The sequence below is a fragment of the Triticum dicoccoides genome, chromosome 7B (genome assembly GCF_002162155.2).
Source record: "Triticum dicoccoides isolate Atlit2015 ecotype Zavitan chromosome 7B, WEW_v2.0, whole genome shotgun sequence".
Lineage (NCBI taxonomy): Eukaryota > Viridiplantae > Streptophyta > Magnoliopsida > Poales > Poaceae > Triticum > Triticum dicoccoides.
In genome coordinates, this window is record NC_041393.1 from 344,277,857 (window position 1) to 344,287,736 (window position 9,880).

Consider the following 9,880-nt stretch of genomic DNA (forward strand, 5'->3'; position numbering starts at 1 on the left):
CCCTGGGGGCTCTCCTCAGAGGGAGCCCCCTCCCACGCTCCAGCGGAAGCACCATGCTCCATGCTGGCCGTCGACATTGCCGAGGAGCGGCTATGCCCGTGCAAGAGCGCAAGCGCTATGCACCGCGCTGGTGATAAACAACTGAGCGTGGCCTCGTGGCTGCATTAACCTCAAGGAGCTTCCGAGCTTAGTGTCCAGCCTCACCGCGCTGCTCTCCCTTGGGAGGGTAGCGCGAGGGGGCTGAGCATGGGAGCTACGCTTAGGTCACGTCTGGCGTACCCCACCTCACCAGGTCCCACGGACCTGGTCTTCGCACACCCCTCCCAAGCGAGAGCCCAGCGAGGAAAGGTATGATGGTCGGTTCGTACATCAAGGGGGACTCCTTAGCAGTGCGTCTCAGGAGCCTAACTGGTCACGTAGCCCCATCTCGTCCTGGTGATCTGGATGACCCAAGGGCGGCTAAGGTATGCGCGAGGCCGGGCCCTGCTGATGCAGAACGCCAAGGCCTGACTCTCGTCATTTTCAAGCCATTCGTACGTCAAGGGGGACTCCTGAGCAGCGTGTCTTAGGAGCCTAGCTAGTCACATAACCCCTCACCCCTTGGTCTCGTCCTGGTGATCTGGACGACCCAACGGCGGCTCAGGTATGCGCGGGGCTGGGCCCTGCCGATGCAGAACGCCAAGGCTTGCCTTCGCACTTTTTCCTAAGCTATTCGCACGTCAAAGGGGACTCCTGAGCATCGCGTCGACCCCACCTTGCCAGGTCCCACGGACCTGGTCTTCGTGTGCCCCTCCCGAGCGAGAGCCCGATGAGGAAAGTTATGATGGTCAGTTCGTACGTCAAGGGGGACTCCTGAGCAGCGCGTCTCAGGAGCCTAACTGGTCACGTAGCCCCTCACCCCTTGGTCTTGTCCTGGTGATCTGGACGACCCAACGGCCGCTCAGGTATGCGCGGGGCCGGGCCCTGCCAACGCAGAATGCCAAGGCCCGACTCTTGTCCTTTTCAAGCCGTTCCTACGTCAAGGGGGACTCCTGAGTAGCGCGTCTCTGGAGCCTAACTGGTCACGTAGCCCCTCACCCCTTCGTCTCGTCCTGGCTATCCGAACAACCCAACGACGGCTGAGATACGCGCGGGGCCGGGCTCTGCCGACGTAGAACAATAAAGAAAACAGAAAAAGTCGGGGAACCACAATCTAATTATGACAAAAACATATTGTTCCAAGCAATCAGTTTTAAATGCCTCAACGAGGCATGCTACATGATACAGGACGAATAGGAAGGAGCAGCACCACCAAGCCACCTCTTCAGCCCTGGGTGCCGCCATCGCCCGCTAGCGGAGTCTCTTCGCCAGCCGCGTTGCCCGTCCCCTCGGCCCCAGTCGCAGGGCCGACGACAAGGAACATGCTTAGCAGGGCATCCATGGAGCTCTTCATGGTGTCAGCAATAGCGCCGCAGGAGTTGGAATCCACGGGCTTGAGGAAGGCGGCGAAGTGGAAGCTGGTATCCCAGAGATCGAGATGGCTGAAGACGCACGTAAGGGCCGAGAAAGAAGGCAAGCGAGCCTCACCTTCCAACAAAGAGCCAAACCCGTTGACGACGACCTCAGGGAGTAGGGCGGCAGGGCTCTCCCTTGGGGCCACCGCTCTCTCCGAGGGATCGCCCCAAAGAGCAACTGCTCAGCTTTGTGGAACCTCGGCTCAAGAGAGGCAAGGGTGCTGCACTCCATGGTGTCTGCTTCTTTGGCCTCGGCAAGGGCCCCCTGGGCCGCCTCCGTCTCCTCCTTCAGCTTCGTCAGGCGTCCATGCTTCGCAGGCTGTTCCAAGGCTGCCTTCTTCAGTTCAGCATCACGATCGGCGACGATAGCCTCCTAGGCCTTCAGCTTCTCTTCTTGTTCCTGGAGCTGGATGGCCTGGGTGGCCTGATGATCCTGAAAAGCCTTTAGCTCAGCCTCCACCGTCCAGCATCGATCCTTGGGTTCCTTGATCTCCTTCCGCAACAGGTCACGCTCAGCAGCAGCCACCCCAAACACCTTCTGGGCCTCCTCCATAGAGCTCCAGGCCGCTCGGACAGACGCGTCGGCCTGGAGCCATCCAGAGATTAGCCCCAGGCGACCCAATGTTATGCGCCGGTATGGTCCCTAAAGTTCACCTTCGAGAAGGTTCAGTGCCGCTCTACCCTCCTCCAGGGCTCCGGAGGCAGCAGGAGCACCATGGCCCAGCTGCCCACTGGGCGGGAGAGGAGGCATTCTCGGCACCAAGGCAGGAGGAGCTACAGCAGCAGGAAGGACTGGGGGCTCTAGAGGCCTGGCAACCTTAGCAGCTGCAGTAAGGATGGGTGCCGATAGGGTCAGCCCTGCTGAGGATGCCAACACCTCCTGAGGCCGGGCTTCCACGCCCTGAGAAGACGATGCCGCCGCTGGAGCAGCAAAGGACGCGACGCTCTTCTTCGCAAGGGCTGTGGCAGCCACCTCAACACGCTCGACCACGGCGGCCCCAGCGCCCTCCCTCTTCTTCTTCGACGACTATTGCCTAATGAAGGACGAAGACACTGAGCATCGCATCAGGAATAAAGAACAAGGCCAAGGGAAAACACTCACTGGTCAGAGAAGACGTAGTTCTCCTTCAGGCCCAACAGTGGGGGCTTCGCCGGGGCAGTCGGAGCCGCGCTCTTGGGAGAAAGGTAGCACGCGGTTGGCACTGCTCGGGACACCGCGGGAGAAGGCGGAGTACTGCCTGGAGGGATCAGTGCAATCCTGCCCTTCTTCACGATCGACTGCTTGGGCTACTTCGAGGAGGCCACCCCAGATCTCGTGGTGACCCCGGAGGGGCAAGCCAGCTCCACCACCGAAGGCACATCCTCGTCAGGGAAGTTATGGAGGAGCTCCCTCTGCCTCGGGGCAGAGGATTCCCCCTTGCCCTCCTCCTCGGTGGCCTCAGAGGAATGGTCACCGGAGCACAGGTTCACCAAGGAGGCGGGCGGCGGGGGAGGCCCCGTCAGCACGGGCCCAAACTCGTCGAAGACAGGCATGGCGGGTACAATCTCCTCTCCGTCGCCTCGACGATAGAGCAGGAGACACTCCTCTGGAGGACCACTCGGGTCCTTTCTAGTCAAGGAAAGCGACACCTTGCTCAGCTCCTCCTCAGCAAGGGCGTCCTAGCGCAGGCAGATCTTGTCGTCGGCACCCCCAAGCTTCTGCAAGGGGCGGGAGCAGTCTTGGAGTAGCGTCAGGCGCTGCATCAGGAACTCCTTAACAATCATGGCCCCCGTCAGCTTCTCATTCTTTAGGTCGTCCTCTAGCTTCTTCATCAACGGCTTCAGGGAAGGGTCGGTGATCTTCTCAAAAAACCACCCCTTCTTGGAGGAGGGTAGCTCGGTTGGCAGGTCCAGCAGGTCGTGGGAGCACTTGGCGTCCGTTAGGACCCACTTCTTCAGGGCGTCCTCCACCTTTTTCCCGACGCGGGAGATCGCATTGCTGCCCCGAGCTACAACGAAGTCGACGCACCCTGCGGGCAGGTCGCCAGTCATGCAGAGGAAGAAGAAGTGGCATAGCATGGCGACGGAGGGCATCACCCCCACGAACGCCTCGTAGTAGAAGGCAAAGATGGACAGGAGGAGGATGGAATTGGGATGGATGTGGAGCGCATGGAGGCTGCAATGGTGGAGAACAGCCTACAAGAAATGGGAGAATGGGGGCACCAGCCCCGAGCAGACACTGTGTAGGAAGCAAGGATAGAAGGTACTATCCGCGGGTTCCGGCATGGTGGCGGTGACCCGGAGGACAGTCTTCCCTCACTCGTTGTCCTCGCTCACCGTCAAGAGAAGCATGGTCTAGAACTTCTCCTCGATGACGGAGGGCACGGTCAGTGCCGGCTCGTACCAGGCAGGGCCGGCAGTCGGGGCTGGAGCCTTGGTCTTCTCAGCAGCCATTGGGCAAAAGATTGAAGGAGAGAATCGACAGGTCCAGAGAGTTCTTTCGGTGTCGAGAGAAGGGGATCTGGAGCAAGACAAAGGGAAGGCAATGAAAGCACGATAGCAAATGGCACCCCTTTTGTCAGATGGAATCAGTTGCCGAGGCAGCATGGGGAAGCGGAGACTCCCACGTCCCATCAATCACCACGCGTCATGAAGGCTGCATGCACTTTGGGCCTGCGGCGCTCTGGACTTGCCCCTTGTCTTCGCCTGGAAGCTAAGTCCGAGTGTGCCTTGGGCACGAGGGATACTGTCGGCGTTCTGGATATAGGGGTATCCAGACTTGCCTGCCTTCGGCCCGCCGCGTGGCCCCATCGACGGCCTGGTACCGCCCAGCTTCGGCATCAACAACTCAAGACGCTCGTGATGGGCCAAGCCTCGCGAGGCAGACGACACCAAGACCCCCGAGGGAATAGGCCTCCTTTGGCTGGCTCCCGAGGGGCGGAGAGTTCTATGCAAAGTGCACCTCATGAGGATTGGCTGATGTGAGCCATTACAACCAAGGCCAGGCGGGCGCCAGGCAAGCGCCAGTGGGTGCAGAGCGCCAGTGAGGTAAGCCGCAGGCGCGGAGTCCCAAGGAATCAGCCAAAGGTTTCCATTCTGGTGCAACAAGACCAAGACCGCCAGGACGGCAGGACGGAGGTGATCACCGAGCCCACCGCAGCGTCACGACCAAAGGCTTTTCGCAGGTGAAGACCACTTTAGTCAGAATAGGATGTACTACTTGTCCCCTTGCAAATCTGGCCGTTGTGGGATCCCTTCCCGCCAACATTTGGGAATAGGACCAAGGCCACTATAAATAGGACTTAGCCACCACCATAGAGGGGGGAGGATCCATTCTCACCCGACCACCTCACCAGCTCTCTAGCTCAAGAACACCTCACCTCCTGAGGCCAGTTCGTCCACTGTATTAGTTCATCCTCAGCCCTTTGAGGAAATCCACTAAAACGCTGGAGTAGGGTATTGCACCGCAATGTTGCCCGAACCAGGATAAACTGTTGTGTCTCTTTGTCTCCTTGAGCCCGACACGCTAGGCTTAGGAGGATTGCAAGTAGGCAGGCTGGGTAGGTTGAGATCTCCGCACGCACCCCAGAGTTTAACCTTTTCAAGGGTTTGCAGAATCCATAATCCGACAGTGATCCACAACGTCAGGTGCCCACGCGTGAGAAAGCAAGCTGCCTGGTGGTTCAGCGGCCACAAGAAGAAGCGCGCACGCTCCCGGTGCCATGTCAAGACCGCGCACCGCCTGTGGTGGCGAAGCGTGGATGCCAAGACCAGGCTCCACCTCCACGGCGGGCTCTCGTGACCATATCGGGGTGCCGCACATTCACTCCGGAGCTGCGTAACATTGTTTTGCTAGGGAAGTTCAAGCCCGACCTGCCTCCACGCTACGACGGCGCCGCCGACCCTGCTGAGTTCTTGCAGCCCTACGAGCTAAGCATCAAGGCGGCCAGCGGCGACGAGAAGGTCATGGTGAACTGGTTCCCCATGGCCCTCAAGGATGGTGCACGTTCCACGCTCCTGAACACGCCCGTGGGATCGATCTCCTCCTGGGATGAGATGAGGGTTTGTTTCACCGCCAACTTCTAGGGCACTCGCGACCGCCGGCCGGCCGCGGGTGACCTGCGATGCGTCAAGAAGCAACCAAAAGAGACCCTGCAGAAGAACATCCAATGCTTAAACGACGTCCGCCTCAAGATTCCCAAGGTGTCAAACGAAGCCATCATCTCGGCGTTCACCGACAGCGTCCGCGACGTCAAGATGAAGGAAGAGCTCACCATACACGAGGACCTATGCATGGCTCTGGAAATGTTCAACATGGCAACCAAGTGTGCGAGAGCAGAGGAGGGACGCCTCTCCCTCCTCGAGCTCCCCGACGCAGACCCAGAGGACAAGAAGGCCAAGGCCAAGGACGTGAAGCGCAAGGGGCCGGCCGTGCTCGCAGCTGAGCCGGAGATGAAGCGCGGTTGCGATCACCCAGAGTCATGCAAGGGCGGCCGCCCGTTCTGCGTCTTCCACAACATGCACAACCACAACACCAATGACTGGCAGGAGATCAGGGCCATCTGTGATGGGCACCTTGGTCGTCGCCCCGAGCGCAAAGATTGAGGCTACGGTCGCGGAGGAGGCCGAGGTGGAGGATGTTGGGACGGTCGCGACCATCATCAGGAGTGGCACGACCAGCTTCGGGAGGACCACTAGCAGGGCCAGCGTCGCGAGGGCGCTTGGAGGGATCAGCCTCGCAAGCAACGGCCTCAGGGCAACGCTGTTCTTCCTCTGCTGCCGCCACCGCCAAGAAGGAATGAAGACCACCATCAGGACGAGGGGGCTGGGTGCTTCCAGGAGCCTCGTGCCATCGCCTCCATCCTGGGCGGCTCCCAGGCCCTAGCCTCTCATCGCATCTTCAAGCATTTCGCACCTGAGGTGAACGCAGCCCTTCCCAAGCTCAAGGCAACGTGCCCGCTCAGGTGGTCCAAGTACGCCATCACCTTCGACTCATCCAACCAACTCAAGTGTGCGGCCACAGCTGGCGCGCTCCCAATGCTCTGCTCGCCCATCATCAGCAACGTGCTTGTCACCAAGACGCTCATCGATGGCGGCACTGGGCTCAATGTTCTCTCCGTCTAGACATTCAACAGGTTCCAAGTGTCGTATCACTAGATTCAGCCTACCAAGCCCTTCTCAGGAGTGACCGATGGCTCCACGCACCCGATCGCGCTGGTCCGCATCCACGTTACCTTCGGCAAACGTGACAACTACTGCACTGAGCTCATCGACTTTAACGTCGCCGACATTCGCCTACCATGCAATGCCATCCTTGGGTACCCAGCTCTCGCCAAGTTCATGGTGGCAACACAGCACGGCTACAATGTCCTCAAGATGCCAGGGAACTGCGCATCATTACGATCGCTTGCGAAGAAAAGGATGCGGTGTGCATCTCGAGCGCGCCTACCAGGCTGCAGCGGTCGAGAACCCAGACAATGAGGGTGCCGTACACCCTCCTAAGGCCGTTCCCAACAAGAAGAAGAACCGGCAACTCCATGAGGGATCTCAGGAGGATGGGGCGTCCAGCGGCGCCACCTCAAGCCTGCCGTCCGTGGATGGGGCGCCTTCCCCTCTCGCATAGGAAGGCATGCCCAGCGCCTCTCTCAGGCTGTACTTGGGTGCTCTCCTCTGGAGGGCCTCTGACCTGGCCAACATCACGAGGGAGGCGCTCGGGAACCATGTGGAGGCATGCTTCAGCGCACGCTTCCGCGGAGAGAGCACTGGGCGCCTGGCGCTCGGGAGTTCGTCGACAAGGCAGTCAAGGAGATTCAGGAGGCAAGGATCATATGGGGCGATCGCTGCCCACCACTAGGCGCGGCTCCTTGCCCAGGCGAGGACGAGGAGTTGCGCGTCTGTGCCAGCATCCCAACACTCAACAGGGTCGTGTCTCAGGAGCTCTTCTGGCCATCCCGCATTGGCCGATGTGAGCCCCCCCTCACAACTATGTATGCATGACCTTTGGTTTGTTAAAAGCAGCGGCTGCATTCCCGCACCACGTGTGGGGCGTCCTGGCCGCTCAGGAGGCCCGGTGCTAGGCGATTCAGGCGGAGATGGCGATGGGTCCTGACGAGCCCCCCGGACCTCCAATGTCTCCTGAGGTCCAGGGCCAGGGTGGCTCATGATGAATGACTTCTACAGCGCGCGTCTTCCACTACTCCAACACCTCTTCAACAATGGTGCGAGGTGACATCTTTTAGTCTTGTTCAGTTGGGGGCTCCCCTCGGGCTGATCCCCAAGACATGTGGTTCTGTCCCTGCGGCGTTTATCCTTCTTGCATTTATCAGAGCTGGCTAACTGTGTCCCATCAGCTGCTTTATTATCATCACCTGCTTACTTCAAGCCCAATACACTTCGCAGCCTCTTTGCACTGCTGGCTCGCCCTTTGCTCATCCCATAACAGGGGCTACACATGCTGGCACGACGCTTGTGCTCGGGTCCGTCCGAGCAATGCTGACAAATCTGAGGGACTGAGCTCTGGCTCGCGACCCGCCTTGCGTATGCCACCTCGTCAGGTCCGTGGTGCCTTCATCTTCCTGCGGAATGATCAAAGGATAGGTAGCTAGCGCCGCTCGAGGTCGTATTCTCCTCCGTAGGATAACTCACAGGTATGTCTGAAGCCTAGCTATGGGTGGGCCCGAAGGCCACCACCTTCTCACGTAAGTCACTTGCACGTTAAAGGGGGAGCTCCTGAGCATCGCGCCTTAGGAGCCCTTACGGGCTCTCTAGCCCTCACCCCCTGGCCTTGACCACGGCATCGCGACCTGGCATACCAGCGGCGGCCGACCCTTGCTCGAGGGCCGGGACCGGAGGATGGAGAGCACCTAGATGAAGGATAGGAGGGAATGGCCGTCGCGAGCCCCGCCTAGAGGTGCTACCACTAAGGCACGAATGGGCACCACGCAAAGGAATCACCGCAGGCTCGCTAAGATAAGTCGCTCGTGCATGTCAGCATGAACCTCATGACTCCATCCAACGACTTCTACAGTCCCACTCGGGCAATGCTGCTTCCCTTTCTGGTTCTTGGGCGGCTGCTTGCACGCCAAGGGGGACCTCGTGAGCATCGCACCTCAGGAGCTCTTACCGGACCTCGAGCCACTCACCTCCTGGCCTTGACCACGACATCACGACCTGGCACACCAGCGACGGCTGCAGCCTGCCTGGGGACTGGGTCCCATTGGTGTAGAGCGCTAGGCTACCTAGGGAATGGAAAGTGGGAACCATGTCGGAGTGGGATATGAGATTTCAAGACAGTGCAAGAAAAAATAACGTTGGAATTAAAGCATCACGGTTTTAAATACCCCCACGGGCTTGTCATAATTCCGCGCAGGGAAGCAAAAAAGGAAGACTATGGAGGACCTGGCCAAGGGCATCATCGGCGACACCGAGCGGATGCCGCTGCTGCACTTCGAGCGTGGCGAGAGCTCGGCGGCACATAGTTGTCATCGCTGGACTCCAGAAAATCGCTAGGCTCGAGAGAGTTGCTGGATTCCTAGGAGTCATCACTGCTGTTAGAGGAGACGTCGGTGGGGAGGGAGGCGGGCCCGGCGCTCACGACTGTTCCCCGCGGGCTCCTTCCTCCGGGGCAGCACTCCAGCCGCCGGCCCTCCTCGTTGAAGACCTTGAAGAACAGTGTTGAGGCGCCACCGTACTTGAAGTGGATCGCGAGGGCCCCTTCCGCGGGGCAGGCGCATGCGAGCTCGCCCCATCCGCGGGACATGAAGACATCGCCGGGAGGCATCACCTCGACCTCAGCCCCGGTGGCCAGGCTGCAGCACCCGACGTGTTGCAGCCACAGCTCAAGCGGCCCCCTTGGCGGCATCTCGTCAGTGAAGAACCTCGGGAACCGGATCCACGAGCCGGACGGCATCGCTGCCCACACCACGAACTCGCGCAAGCTACCCTTGGCGTGGGTTTGCAGCCCTGCTGGCCGCTCAGCCTCGGGTCGCCCGTTGCTGCCTAGGATCACTCAGGAGCGGGCATTGCCGTCCTACACGTGGGCGTATAAGGGAAGGAGGAAGCCAGTCGGAGGCCGTTTGTTCCAAGGCCGAGCCATCTCCTGCCCCACATCAGCATCGGAGGGATGGTGAAACCTTTTCTTCGGCGGAAGTGGTTTTGTCTCCTCCCGAGGGGCCTTTCCCTTCTCTGCAACGGAGAACCTCCCGATTGGTGCCATGGATGCTATAGCAAGGTGGAGAAGGAGAAGGAACAAGCAGTGAGAAGATGAAGATAGAGATGAGCGAGGGGGGCTCCGCCCCTCCCCTCATTTATAGTCGAAGGGAGGCCAACCGTCGGCCTCCATGATCCTGTGCAATGATGATCTCCCTGCATGCAGCATCGACTCATCAAGTCGGGCAGTTGCCGAGGCA